Source organism: Nematostella vectensis, chromosome 3, assembly GCF_932526225.1.
Source record: "Nematostella vectensis chromosome 3, jaNemVect1.1, whole genome shotgun sequence".
Classification (NCBI taxonomy): Eukaryota; Metazoa; Cnidaria; class Anthozoa; order Actiniaria; family Edwardsiidae; genus Nematostella; species Nematostella vectensis.
In genome coordinates this window covers 18425470-18438804 of record NC_064036.1, presented here as the reverse complement: position 1 = coordinate 18438804, position 13335 = coordinate 18425470, and the positions used below count along the sequence as shown (strand labels likewise).

Below are 13335 nucleotides of genomic sequence, written 5' to 3'. Positions count from 1 at the left end.
TCGCTGGTTCGAATCCGGCTCGAAGACTTTTTTTAAATGCACTGCTTTTTTATTTTGGGCAAGGTCACGTTGATTGTCCTTTTAATGTACATCCATCCTTCGATAGCTCAGTTGGTAGAGCGGGGGGCTGTAGATTTACAATTGTGATCCCTCATTCGCTGGTTCGAATCCGGCTCAAAGGATGTTTTATACATGCGCTTTACGTTGGGCAATGTTACATGGAATTTCATTTTCTTGGAGACTGATCCTAGGTTGCTGGTTCGAATCCGGCTCAAAGAATTTTTTACGTTCACTGCTGTTTATTTTGGTCAAGGTTACGTTGATTGCCCTTTCAATGCTCATCCATCCTTCGATGGCTCAGTTGGTAGAGCGGGGGACTGAAGATTTATAATTGTGATCCCTAGGTCGCTGGTTCGAATCCGGCTCGAAGGATTTTTTTACGTTCACTGCTGTTTATTTTGGGCAAGGTTACGTTGATTGTCCTTTCAATACATCCATCCTTCGATAGCTCAGTTGGTAGAGCGGGGGACTGTAGATTTATAACTGTGATCCCTAGGTCGCTGGTTCGAATCCGGCTCGAAGGATTGTTTTACGTGCACTGCTGTTTATTTTGGGCAAGGTTACATGAAATGTCCTTTCCTTGGAGACTGTAGATTTATGACTGTGATCCCTAGGTCGCTGGTTAAAATCCGGCTTGAAGGATCTTTTATGTGCACTGCTGTTTATTTTGGTCAAGGTTACGTTGATTGTCCTTTCCATGGACATCCATCCTTCGATAGCTCAGTTGGTAGAACGGGGGACTGTAGATTTATAATTGTGATCCCTTGGTCGCTGGTTCGAATCCGTCTCCAAGGATTTTGTTACGTGCACTGCAGTTTATTTTAGGAAAGGTTACATGGAATGTCCTTTCCTTGGACACTTTAGATTTATTTTGGGCAAGGTTACGTTGATTGTCCTTTCAATGCATATCCATCCTTCGATAGCCCAGTTGGTAGAGCGGGGGGCTGTAGATTTATAATTGTGATCCGAAGTTTGCTGGTTTGAATCCGGCTCGAAAAATGTTTTTAGGTGCCTTGCTGTTTATTTTGGGCAAGGTTACGTTTAATGTCCTTTCCATGTACATCCATCCTTCGATAGCTCAGTTTTGTAGAGCGGGGGGCTGTAGATTTATAATTGTGATCCCTAGGTCGCTGGTTCGAATCCGGCTCGAAGGATGTTTTACGTTCATTGCTGTTTATTTTGGGCAAGGTTACGTTGATTGTCCTTTCCATGTACATCCATCCTTCGATAGCTCAATTGGTAGAGCGGGGGACTGTAGATTTATAATTGTGATCCCTAGGTCGCTGGTTCGAATCCGGCTCGAAGTATTTTTTTACGTGCACTGCTGTTTATTATGGGCAAGGTTACATGGAATGTCCTTTCCTTGGAGACTGTAGATATATAATTGTGATCCGAAGGTTGCTGGTTTGAATCCGGCTCGAAAAATGTTTTTAGGTGCCTTGCTGTTTATTTTGGGCAAGGTTACGTTGATTGTCCTTTCCATGTACATCCAACCTTCGATAGCTCAGTTGGTAGAGCGGGGGACTGTAGATTTATAATTGTGATCCCTAGGTCGCTGGTTCGAATCCGGCTCGAAGAATTTTTTTACTTTCACTGCTGTTTATTTTGGTCAAGGTTACGTTGATTGTCCTTTCAATGTACATCCATCCTTCGATAGCTCAGTTGGTAGATCGGGGGACTGTAGATTTATTACTGTGATCCCTAGGTCGCTGGTTCGAATCCGGCTCGAAGGATTGTTTTACGTGCACTGCTGTTTATTTTGGGCAAGGTTACATGAAATGTCCTTTCCTTGGAGACTATAGATTTATGACTGTGAACTCTAGGTCGCTGGTTAAAATCCGGCTTGAAGGATTTTTTATGTGCACTGCTGTTTATTTTGGTCAAGGTTACGTTGATTGTCATTTCCATGGACATCCATCCTTCGATAGCTCAGTTGGTAGAACGGGGGACTGTAGATTTATAATTGTGATCCCTTGGTCGCTGGTTCGAATCCGTCTCCAAGGATTTTTTTACGTGCACTGCTGTTTATTTTAGGGTTGGTTACATGGAATGTCCTTTCCTTGGAGATTGTAGATTTATTTTGGGCAAGGTTACGTTTATTGTCTTTTCAATGTACATCCATCCTTCGATAGCCCAGTTGGTAGTGCGGGGGGCTGTAGATTTATAATTGTGATCCGAAGGTTGCTCGTTTGAATCCGGCTCGCAAAATGTTTTTAGGTGCCTTGCTGTTTATTTTGGGCAAGGTTACGTTGATTGTCCTTTCCATGTACATCCATCCTTCGATAGCTCAGTTTTGTAGGGCGGGGGGCTGTAGATTTATAATTGTGATCCCTAGGTTGCTGGTTCGAATCAGGCTCGAAGGATTTTTTTACGTTCACTGCTGTTTATTTTGGGCAAGGTTACGTTGATTGTCCTTTCCATGTACATCCATCCTTCGATAGCTCAATTGGTAGAGCGAGGGACTGTAGATTTATAATTGTGATCCCTAGGTCGCTGTTTCGAATCCGGCTCGAAGAATTTTTTTAAATGCACTGCTTTTTTATTTTGGTCAATGTCACGTTGATTGTCCTTTCAATGTACATCCATCCTTCGATAGCTCAGTTGGTAGAGCGGGGGGCTGTAGATTTACAATTGTGATCCCTAATTCGCTGGTTCGAATCCGGATCAAAGGATGTTTTATACGTGCACTTTACGTTGTTCAATGTTACATGGAATTTCATTTTCTTGGAGACTGATCCTAGGTTGCTGGTTCGGATCCGGCTCAAAGAATTTTTTACGTTCACTGCTGTTTATTTTGGTCAAGGTTACGTTGATTGCCCTTTCAATGCTCATCCATCCTTCGATAGCTCAGTTGGTAGAGCGGGGGACTGTAGATTTATAATTGTGATCCCTAGGTCGCTGGTTCGAATCCGGCTCGAAGGATTTTTTTACGTTCACTGCTGTTTATTTTGGGCAAGGTTACGTTGATTGTCCTTTCAATGTACATCCATCCTTCGATAGCTCAGTTGGTAGTGCGGGGGACTGTAGATTTATAACTGTGATCCCTAGGTCGCTGGTTCGAATCCGGCTCGAAGGATTGTTTTACGTGCACTGCTGTTTATTTTGGGCAAGGTTACATGAAATGTCCTTTCTATGGAGACTGTAGATTTATGACTGTGATTTCTAGGTCGCTGGTTAAAATCCGGCTTGAAGGATTTTTTATGTGCACTGCTGTTTATTTTGGGCAAGGTTACGTTGATTGTCCTTTCCATGTACATCCATCCTTCGATAGCTCAGTTGGTAGAACGGGGGACTGTAGATTTATAATTGTGATCCCTTGGTCGCTGGTTCGAATCCGGCTCGAAGACTTTTTTTAAATGCACTGCTTTTTTATTTTGGGCAAGGTCACGTTGATTGTCCTTTTAATGTACATCCATCCTTCGATAGCTCAGTTGGTAGAGCGGGGGGCTGTAGATTTACAATTGTGATCCCTCATTCGCTGGTTCGAATCCGGCTCAAAGGATGTTTTATACATGCGCTTTACGTTGGGCAATGTTACATGGAATTTCATTTTCTTGGAGACTGATCGTAGGTTGCTGGTTCGAATCCGGCTCAAAGAATTTTTTACGTTCACTGCTGTTTATTTTGGTCAAGGTTACGTTGATTGCCCTTTCAATGCTCATCCATCCTTCGATGGCTCAGTTGGTAGAGCGGGGGACTGAAGATTTATAATTGTGATCCCTAGGTCGCTGGTTCGAATCCAGCTCGAAGGATTTTTTTACGTTCACTGCTGTTTATTTTGGGCAAGGTTACGTTGATTGTCCTTTCAATACATCCATCCTTCGATAGCTCAGTTGGTAGAGCGGGGGACTGTAGATTTATAACTGTGATCCCTAGGTCGCTGGTTCGAATCCGGCTCGAAGGATTGTTTTACGTGCACTGCTGTTTATTTTGGGCAAGGTTACATGAAATGTCCTTTCCTTGGAGACTGTAGATTTATGACTGTGATCCCTAGGTCGCTGGTTAAAATCCGGCTTGAAGGATCTTTTATGTGCACTGCTGTTTATTTTGGTCAAGGTTACGTTGATTGTCCTTTCCATGGACATCCATCCTTCGATAGCTCAGTTGGTAGAACGGGGGACTGTAGATTTATAATTGTGATCCCTTGGTCGCTGGTTCGAATCCTTCTCCAAGGATTTTGTTACGTGCACTGCAGTTTATTTTAGGAAAGGTTACATGGAATGTCCTTTCCTTGGACACTTTAGATTTATTTTGGGCAAGGTTACGTTGATTGTCCTTTCAATGCATATCCATCCTTCGATAGCCCAGTTGGTAGAGCGGGGGGCTGTAGATTTATAATTGTGATCCGAAGTTTGCTGGTTTGAATCCGGCTCGAAAAATGTTTTTAGGTGCCTTGCTGTTTATTTTGGGCAAGGTTACGTTTAATGTCCTTTCCATGTACATCCATCCTTCGATAGCTCAGTTTTGTAGAGCGGGGGGCTGTAGATTTATAATTGTGATCCCTAGGTCGCTGGTTCGAATCCGGCTCGAAGGATGTTTTACGTTCATTGCTGTTTATTTTGAGCAAGGTTACGTTGATTGTCCTTTCCATGTACATCCATCCTTCGATAGCTCAATTGGTAGAGCGGGGGACTGTAGATTTATAATTGTGATCCCTAGGTCGCTGGTTCGAATCCGGCTCGAAGTATTTTTTTACGTGCACTGCTGTTTATTATGGGCAAGGTTACATGGAATGTCCTTTCCTTGGAGACTGTAGATATATAATTGTGATCCGAAGGTTGCTGGTTTGAATCCGGCTCGAAAAATGTTTTTAGGTGCCTTGCTGTTTATTTTGGGCAAGGTTACGTTGATTGTCCTTTCCATGTACATCCAACCTTCGATAGCTCAGTTGGTAGAGCGGGGGACTGTAGATTTATAATTGTGATCCCTAGGTCGCTGGTTCGAATCCGGCTCGAAGAATTTTTTTACTTTCACTGCTGTTTATTTTGGTCAAGGTTACGTTGATTGTCCTTTCAATGTACATCCATCCTTCGATAGCTCAGTTGGTAGATCGGGGGACTGTAGATTTATTACTGTGATCCCTAGGTCGCTGGTTCGAATCCGGCTCGAAGGATTGTTTTACGTGCACTGCTGTTTATTTTGGGCAAGGTTACATGAAATGTCCTTTCCTTGGAGACTATAGATTTATGACTGTGAACTCTAGGTCGCTGGTTAAAATCCGGCTTGAAGGATTTTTTATGTGCACTGCTGTTTATTTTGGTCAAGGTTACGTTGATTGTCATTTCCATGGACATCCATCCTTCGATAGCTCAGTTGGTAGAACGGGGGACTGTAGATTTATAATTGTGATCCCTTGGTCGCTGGTTCGAATCCGTCTCCAAGGATTTTTTTACGTGCACTGCTGTTTATTTTAGGGTTGGTTACATGGAATGTCCTTTCCTTGGAGATTGTAGATTTATTTTGGGCAAGGTTACGTTTATTGTCTTTTCAATGTACATCCATCCTTCGATAGCCCAGTTGGTAGTGCGGGGGGCTGTAGATTTATAATTGTGATCCGAAGGTTGCTCGTTTGAATCCGGCTCGCAAAATGTTTTTAGGTGCCTTGCTGTTTATTTTGGGCAAGGTTACGTTGATTGTCCTTTCCATGTACATCCATCCTTCGATAGCTCAGTTTTGTAGGGCGGGGGGCTGTAGATTTATAATTGTGATCCCTAGGTCGCTGGTTCGAATCAGGCTCGAAGGATTTTTTTACGTTCACTGCTGTTTATTTTGGGCAAGGTTACGTTGATTGTCCTTTCCATGTACATCCATCCTTCGATAGCTCAATTGGTAGAGCGGGGGACTGTAGATTTATAATTGTGATCCCTAGGTCGCTGTTTCGAATCCGGCTCGAAGAATTTTTTTAAATGCACTGCTTTTTTATTTTGGTCAATGTCACGTTGATTGTCCTTTCAATGTACATCCATCCTTCGATAGCTCAGTTGGTAGAGCGGGGGGCTGTAGATTTACAATTGTGATCCCTAATTCGCTGGTTCGAATCCGGATCAAAGGATGTTTTATACGTGCACTTTACGTTGTTCAATGTTACATGGAATTTCATTTTCTTGGAGACTGATCCTAGGTTGCTGGTTCGGATCCGGCTCAAAGAATTTTTTACGTTCACTGCTGTTTATTTTGGTCAAGGTTACGTTGATTGCCCTTTCAATGCTCATCCATCCTTCGATAGCTCAGTTGGTAGAGCGGGGGACTGTAGATTTATAATTGTGATCCCTAGGTCGCTGGTTCGAATCCGGCTCGAAGGATTTTTTTACGTTCACTGTTGTTTATTTTGGGCAAGGTTACGTTGATTGTCCTTTTAATGTACATCCATCCTTCGATAGCTCAGTTGGTAGAGCGGGGGACTGTAGATTTATAACTGTGATCCCTAGGTCGCTGGTTCGAATCCGGCTCGAAGGATTGTTTTACGTGCACTGCTGTTTATTTTGGGCAAGGTTACATGAAATGTCCTTTCCTTGGAGACTGTAGATTTATGACTGGGATCTCTAGGTCGCTGGTTAAAATCAGGCTTGAAGGATTTTTTATGTGCACTGCTGTTTATCTTGGTCAAGGTTACGTTGATTGTCCTTTCCATAGACATCCATCCTTCGATAGCTCAGTTGGTAGAGCGGGGGACTGTAGATTTATAATTGTGATCCCTAGGTCGCTGTTTCGAATCCGGCTCGAAGAATTTTTTTAAATGCACTGCTTTTTTATTTTGGTCAATGTCACGTTGATTGTCCTTTCAATGTACATCCATCTTTCGATAGCTCAGTTGGTAGAGCGGGGGGCTGTAGATTTACAATTGTGATCCCTAATTCGCTGGTTCGAATCCGGATCAATGGATGTTTTATACGTGCGCTTTACGTTGTTCAATGTTACATGGAATTTCATTTTCTTGGAGACTGATCCTAGGTTGCTGGTTCGGATCCGGCTCGAAGAATTTTTTACGTTCACTGCTGTTTATTTTGGTCAAGGTTACGTTGATTGCCCTTTCAATGCTCATCCATCCTTCGATAGCTCAGTTGGTAGAGCGGGGGACTGTAGATTTATAATTGTGATCCCTAGGTCGCTGGTTCGAATCCGGCTCGAAGGATTTTTTTACGTTCACTGTTGTTTATTTTGGGCAAGGTTACGTTGATTGTCCTTTTAATGTACATCCATCCTTCGATAGCTCAGTTGGTAGAGCGGGGGACTGTAGATTTATAACTGTGATCCCTAGGTCGCTGGTTCGAATCCGGCTCGAAGGATTGTTTTACGTGCACTGCTGTTTATTTTGGGCAAGGTTACATGAAATGTCCTTTCCTTGGAGACTGTAGATTTATGACTGGGATCTCTAGGTCGCTGGTTAAAATCCGGCTTGAAGGATTTTTTTATGTGCACTGCTGTTTATCTTGGTCAAGGTTACGTTGATTGTCCTTTCCATAGACATCCATCCTTCGATAGCTCAGTTGGTAGAACGGGGGACTGTAGATTTATAATTGTGATCCCTAGGTCGCTGGTTCCAATCCGGCTCGAAGGATTTTTTTACGTTCACTGTTGTTTATTTTGGGCAAGGTTACGTTGATTGTCCTTTTAATGTACATCCATCCTTCGATAGCTCAGTTGGTAGAGCGGGGGACTGTAGATTTATAACTGTGATCCCTAGGTCGCTGGTTCGAATCCGGCTCGAAGGATTGTTTTACGTGCACTGCTGTTTATTTTGGGCAAGGTTACATGAAATGTCCTTTCCTTGGAGACTGTAGATTTATGACTGGGATCTCTAGGTCGCTGGTTAAAATCAGGCTTGAAGGATTTTTTATGTGCACTGCTGTTTATCTTGGTCAAGGTTACGTTGATTGTCCTTTCCATAGACATCCATCCTTCGATAGCTCAGTTGGTAGAGCGGGGGACTGTAGATTTATAATTGTGATCCCTAGGTCGCTGTTTCGAATCCGGCTCGAAGAATTTTTTTAAATGCACTGCTTTTTTATTTTGGTCAATGTCACGTTGATTGTCCTTTCAATGTACATCCATCTTTCGATAGCTCAGTTGGTAGAGCGGGGGGCTGTAGATTTACAATTGTGATCCCTAATTCGCTGGTTCGAATACGGATCAATGGATGTTTTATACGTGCGCTTTACGTTGTTCAATGTTACATGGAATTTCATTTTCTTGGAGACTGATCCTAGGTTGCTGGTTCGGATCCGGCTCGAAGAATTTTTTACGTTCACTGCTGTTTATTTTGGTCAAGGTTACGTTGATTGCCCTTTCATTGCTCATCCATCCTTCGATAGCTCAGTTGGTAGAGCGGGGGACTGCAGATTTATAATTGTGATCCCTAGGTCGCTAGTTCGAATCCGGCTCGAAGGATTTTTTTACGTTCACTGTTGTTTATTTTGGGCAAGGTTACGTTGATTGTCCTTTTAATGTACATCCATCCTTCGATAGCTCAGTTGGTAGAGCGGGGGACTGTAGATTTATAACTGTGATCCCTAGGTCGCTGGTTCGAATCCGGCTCGAAGGATTGTTTTACGTGCACTGCTGTTTATTTTGGGCAAGGTTACATGAAATGTCCTTTCCTTGGAGACTGTAGATTTATGACTGGGATCTCTAGGTCGCTGGTTAAAATCCGGCTTGAAGGATTTTTTTATGTGCACTGCTGTTTATCTTGGTCAAGGTTACGTTGATTGTCCTTTCCATAGACATCCATCCTTCGATAGCTCAGTTGGTAGAACGGGGGACTGTAGATTTATAATTGTGATCCCTTGGTCGCTGGTTCGAATCCGTCTCCAAGGATTTTGTTACGTGCACTGCTGTTTATTTTAGGGAAGGTTACATGGAATGTCCTTTCCTTGGAGACTTTAGATTTATTTTGGGCAAGGTTACGTTGATTGTCCTTTCAATGTATATCCATCCTTCGATAGCCCAGTTGGTAGAGCGGGGTGCTGTGGATTTATATTTGTGATCCGAAGGTTGCTGGTTTGAATCCGGCTCGAAAAATGTTTTTAGGTGCCTTGCTTTTTATTTTGGGCAAGGTTACGTTGATTGTCCTTTCCATGTACATCCATCCTTCGATAGCTCAGTTTTGTAGAGCGGGGGGCTGTAGATTTATAATTGTGATCCCTAGGTCGCTGGTTCGAATCCGGCTCGAAGGATTTTTTACGTTCACTGCTGTTTATTTTGGGCAAGGTTACGTTGATTGTCCTTTCCATGTACATCCATCCCTCGATAGCTCAATTGGTAGAGCGGGGGACTGTAGATTTATAATTGTGATCTCTAGGTCGCTGGTTCGAATGCGGCTCGAAGAATGTTTTTAAATTCACTGCTTTTTTATTTTGGGCAAGGTCACGTTGATTGTCCTTTTAATGTACATCCATCCTTCGATAGCTCAGTTGGTAGAGCGGAGGACTGTAGATTTATAATTGGGATCTCTAGGTCGATGGTTCGAATCCTGCTCGAAGGATTTTTTTACGTGCAATACTGTTTATTTTGGGCAAGTTTACATTAATTGTCCTTTCCACGTACATCAATCCTTCTATAGCACAGTTGGTAAAGCGGGGGACTGTAGATTTATAATTGTGATCCCCAGGTCGCTGGTTCGAATCCGGCTCGAAGGATTTTTTTTATGTTCACTGCTGTTTATTTTGGGCAAGGTTACGTTGATTGTTCCTTCCATGTACATCCATCATGCGATAGCTCAGTTGGTAGAGCGGGGGACTGTAGATTTATAATTGTGATCCCTAAATCGCTGGTTCGAATCCGGCTCGAAATTGTTTTTTAGGTGCACTGCTTTTTTATTTTGGCCAAGTTTACGTTGATTGTCCTTTCAATATACATCCATCCTTCGATAGCTTAGTTGGTAGAGCGGGAGACTGTAGATTTATAACTGTGATCCCTAGGTCGCTGGTTCGAATCCGGCTCGAAGGATTGTTTTACGTGCACTGCTGTTTATTTTGGGCAAGGTTACATGAAATGTCCTTTCCTTGGAGACTGTAGATTTATGACTGTGATCTCTAGGTCGCTGGTTAAAATCCGGCTTGAAGGATTTTTTATGTGCACTGCTGTTTATTTTGGTCAAGGTTACGTTGATTGTCCTTTCCATGGACATCCATCCTTCGATAGCTCAGTTGGTAGAACGGGGGACTGTAGATTTATAATTGTGATCCCTTGGTCGCTGGTTCGAATCCGGCTCGAAGACTTTTTTTAAATGCACTGCTTTTTTATTTTGGGCAAGGTCACGTTGATTGTCCTTTCAATGTACATCCATCCTTCGATAGCTCAGTTGTAGAGCGGGGGGCTGTAGATTTACAATTGTGATCCCTCATTCGCTGGTTCAAATCCGGCTCAAAGGATGTTTTATACATGCGCTTTACGTTGGGCAATGTTACATGGAATTTCATTTTTTTGGAGACTGATCCTAGGTTGCTGGTTCGAATCCGGCTCGAAGAATTTTTTACGTTCACTGCTGTTTATTTTGGTCAAGGTTACGTTGATTGCCCTTTCATTGCTCATCCATCCTTCGATAGCTCAGTTGGTAGAGCGGGGGACTGCAGATTTATAATTGTGATCCCTATGTCGCTAGTTCGAATCCGGCTCGAAGGATTTTTTTACGTTCACTGTAGTTTATTTTGGGCAAGGTTACGTTGATTGTCCTTTTAATGTACATCCATCCTTCGATAGCTCAGTTGGTAGAGCGGGGGACTGTAGATTTATAACTGTGATCCCTAGGTCGCTGGTTCGAATCCGGCTCGAAGGATTGTTTTACGTGCACTGCTGTTTATTTTGGGCAAGGTTACATGAAATGTCCTTTCCTTGGAGACTGTAGATTTATGACTGGGATCTCTAGGTCGCTGGTTAAAATCCGGCTTGAAGGATTTTTTTATGTGCACTGCTGTTTATCTTGGTCAAGGTTACGTTGATTGTCCTTTCCATAGACATCCATCCTTCGATAGCTCAGTTGGTAGAACGGGGGACTGTAGATTTATAATTGTGATCCCTTGGTCGCTGGTTCGAATCCGTCTCCAAGGATTTTGTTACGTGCACTGCTGTTTATTTTAGGGAAGGTTACATGGAATGTCCTTTCCTTGGAGACTTTAGATTTATTTTGGGCAAGGTTACGTTGATTGTCCTTTCAATGTATATCCATCCTTCGATAGCCCAGTTGGTAGAGCGGGGTGCTGTGGATTTATATTTGTGATCCGAAGGTTGCTGGTTTGAATCCGGCTCGAAAAATGTTTTTAGGTGCCTTGCTGTTTATTTTGGGCAAGGTTACGTTGATTGTCCTTTCCATGTACATCCATCCTTCGATAGCTCAGTTTTGTAGAGCGGGGGGCTGTAGATTTATAATTGTGATCCCTAGGTCGCTGGTTCGAATCCGGCTCGAAGGATTTTTTACGTTCACTGCTGTTTATTTTGGGCAAGGTTACGTTGATTGTCCTTTCCATGTACATCCATCCCTCGATAGCTCAATTGGTAGAGCGGGGGACTGTAGATTTATAATTGTGATCTCTAGGTCGCTGGTTCGAATGCGGCTCGAAGAATGTTTTTAAATTCACTGCTTTTTTATTTTGGGCAAGGTCACGTTGATTGTCCTTTTAATGTACATCCATCCTTCGATAGCTCAGTTGGTAGAGCGGAGGACTGTAGATTTATAATTGGGATCTCTAGGTCGATGGTTCGAATCCTGCTCGAAGGATTTTTTTACGTGCAATACTGTTTATTTTGGGCAAGTTTACATTAATTGTCCTTTCCACGTACATCAATCCTTCTATAGCACAGTTGGTAAAGCGGGGGACTGTAGATTTATAATTGTGATCCCCAGGTCGCTGGTTCGAATCCGGCTCGAAGGATTTTTTTTATGTTCACTGCTGTTTATTTTGGGCAAGGTTACGTTGATTGTTCCTTCCATGTACATCCATCATGCGATAGCTCAGTTGGTAGAGCGGGGGACTGTAGATTTATAATTGTGATCCCTAAATCGCTGGTTCGAATCCGGCTCGAAATTGTTTTTTAGGTGCACTGCTTTTTTATTTTGGCCAAGTTTACGTTGATTGTCCTTTCAATATACATCCATCCTTCGATAGCTTAGTTGGTAGAGCGGGAGACTGTAGATTTATAACTGTGATCCCTAGGTCGCTGGTTCGAATCCGGCTCGAAGGATTGTTTTACGTGCACTGCTGTTTATTTTGGGCAAGGTTACATGAAATGTCCTTTCCTTGGAGACTGTAGATTTATGACTGTGATCTCTAGGTCGCTGGTTAAAATCCGGCTTGAAGGATTTTTTATGTGCACTGCTGTTTATTTTGGTCAAGGTTACGTTGATTGTCCTTTCCATGGACATCCATCCTTCGATAGCTCAGTTGGTAGAACGGGGGACTGTAGATTTATAATTGTAATCCCTTGGTCGCTGGTTCGAATCCGGCTCGAAGACTTTTTTTAAATGCACTGCTTTTTTATTTTAGGCAAGGTCACGTTGATTGTCCTTTCAATGTACATCCATCCTTCGATAGCTCAGTTGTAGAGCGGGGGGCTGTAGATTTACAATTGTGATCCCTCATTCGCTGGTTCAAATCCGGCTCAAAGGATGTTTTATACATGCGCTTTACGTTGGGCAATGTTACATGGAATTTCATTTTTTTGGAGACTGATCCTAGGTTGCTGGTTCGAATCCGGCTCGAAGAATTTTTTACGTTCACTGCTGTTTATTTTGGTCAAGGTTACGTTGATTGCCCTTTCAATGCTCATCCATCCTTCGATAGCTCAGTTGGTAGAGCGGGGGACTGTAGATTTATAATTGTGATCCCTAGGTCGCTGGTTCGAATCCGGCTCGAATAATTTTTTTTACGTTCACTGCTGTTTATTTTGGGCAAGGTTACGTTGATTGTCCTTTCAATGTACATCCATCCTTCGATAGCACAGTTGGTAAAGCGGGGGACTGTAGATTTATAATTGTGATCCCCAGGTCGCTGGTTCGAATCCGGCTCGAAGGATTTATTTTTATGTTCACTGCTGTTTATCTTGGGCAAGGTTACGTTGATTGTTCCTTCCATGTACATCCATCATGCGATCGCTCAGTTGGTAGAGCGGGGGACTGTAGATTTATAATTGTGATCCCTAAATCGCTGGTTCGAATCCGGCTCGAAATTTTTTTTTAGGTGCACTGCTTTTTTATTTTGGCCAAGTTTACGTTGATTGTCCTTTCAATATACATCCATCCTTCGATAGCTCAATTGGTAGAACGGGGGACTGTAGATTTAT

General features: G+C 42.8%; 16 non-coding genes across 16 annotated transcripts; all 16 read left to right on the top strand.

Moving 5' to 3' along the window:
- The first annotated feature begins 346 nt into the window (after nucleotides 1–346).
- Trnaf-gaa lies at nucleotides 347–432 on the top strand. Its single transcript is given in 2 exon segments — nucleotides 347–383; nucleotides 397–432. It is a non-coding gene; the product is annotated as a tRNA-Phe (tRNA).
- A 66-nt stretch (nucleotides 433–498) lies between these two features.
- On the top strand, nucleotides 499–584 carry Trnay-gua. The gene is given in 2 exon segments: nucleotides 499–535; nucleotides 549–584. It is a non-coding gene; the product is annotated as a tRNA-Tyr (tRNA).
- A 969-nt stretch (nucleotides 585–1553) lies between these two features.
- Trnay-gua lies at nucleotides 1554–1639 on the top strand. Its single transcript is given in 2 exon segments — nucleotides 1554–1590; nucleotides 1604–1639. It is a non-coding gene; the product is annotated as a tRNA-Tyr (tRNA).
- Nucleotides 1640–2896: 1257 nt separating this feature from the next.
- Trnay-gua lies at nucleotides 2897–2982 on the top strand. Its single transcript is given in 2 exon segments — nucleotides 2897–2933; nucleotides 2947–2982. It is a non-coding gene; the product is annotated as a tRNA-Tyr (tRNA).
- Nucleotides 2983–3726: 744 nt separating this feature from the next.
- On the top strand, nucleotides 3727–3812 carry Trnaf-gaa. Its single transcript is given in 2 exon segments — nucleotides 3727–3763; nucleotides 3777–3812. It is a non-coding gene; the product is annotated as a tRNA-Phe (tRNA).
- A 66-nt stretch (nucleotides 3813–3878) lies between these two features.
- On the top strand, nucleotides 3879–3964 carry Trnay-gua. Its single transcript is given in 2 exon segments — nucleotides 3879–3915; nucleotides 3929–3964. It is a non-coding gene; the product is annotated as a tRNA-Tyr (tRNA).
- Nucleotides 3965–4933: 969 nt separating this feature from the next.
- On the top strand, nucleotides 4934–5019 carry Trnay-gua. Its single transcript is given in 2 exon segments — nucleotides 4934–4970; nucleotides 4984–5019. It is a non-coding gene; the product is annotated as a tRNA-Tyr (tRNA).
- A 1257-nt stretch (nucleotides 5020–6276) lies between these two features.
- Nucleotides 6277–6362, top strand: Trnay-gua. The gene is given in 2 exon segments: nucleotides 6277–6313; nucleotides 6327–6362. It is a non-coding gene; the product is annotated as a tRNA-Tyr (tRNA).
- Nucleotides 6363–6430: 68 nt separating this feature from the next.
- On the top strand, nucleotides 6431–6516 carry Trnay-gua. Its single transcript is given in 2 exon segments — nucleotides 6431–6467; nucleotides 6481–6516. It is a non-coding gene; the product is annotated as a tRNA-Tyr (tRNA).
- A 590-nt stretch (nucleotides 6517–7106) lies between these two features.
- Trnay-gua lies at nucleotides 7107–7192 on the top strand. Its single transcript is given in 2 exon segments — nucleotides 7107–7143; nucleotides 7157–7192. It is a non-coding gene; the product is annotated as a tRNA-Tyr (tRNA).
- A 68-nt stretch (nucleotides 7193–7260) lies between these two features.
- Nucleotides 7261–7346, top strand: Trnay-gua. Its single transcript is given in 2 exon segments — nucleotides 7261–7297; nucleotides 7311–7346. It is a non-coding gene; the product is annotated as a tRNA-Tyr (tRNA).
- A 340-nt stretch (nucleotides 7347–7686) lies between these two features.
- Trnay-gua lies at nucleotides 7687–7772 on the top strand. The gene is given in 2 exon segments: nucleotides 7687–7723; nucleotides 7737–7772. It is a non-coding gene; the product is annotated as a tRNA-Tyr (tRNA).
- A 590-nt stretch (nucleotides 7773–8362) lies between these two features.
- Trnac-gca lies at nucleotides 8363–8448 on the top strand. Its single transcript is given in 2 exon segments — nucleotides 8363–8399; nucleotides 8413–8448. It is a non-coding gene; the product is annotated as a tRNA-Cys (tRNA).
- A 68-nt stretch (nucleotides 8449–8516) lies between these two features.
- On the top strand, nucleotides 8517–8602 carry Trnay-gua. The gene is given in 2 exon segments: nucleotides 8517–8553; nucleotides 8567–8602. It is a non-coding gene; the product is annotated as a tRNA-Tyr (tRNA).
- Nucleotides 8603–10594: 1992 nt separating this feature from the next.
- Nucleotides 10595–10680, top strand: Trnac-gca. Its single transcript is given in 2 exon segments — nucleotides 10595–10631; nucleotides 10645–10680. It is a non-coding gene; the product is annotated as a tRNA-Cys (tRNA).
- A 68-nt stretch (nucleotides 10681–10748) lies between these two features.
- Nucleotides 10749–10834, top strand: Trnay-gua. Its single transcript is given in 2 exon segments — nucleotides 10749–10785; nucleotides 10799–10834. It is a non-coding gene; the product is annotated as a tRNA-Tyr (tRNA).
- The last annotated feature ends 2501 nt before the right edge of the window (nucleotides 10835–13335 follow it).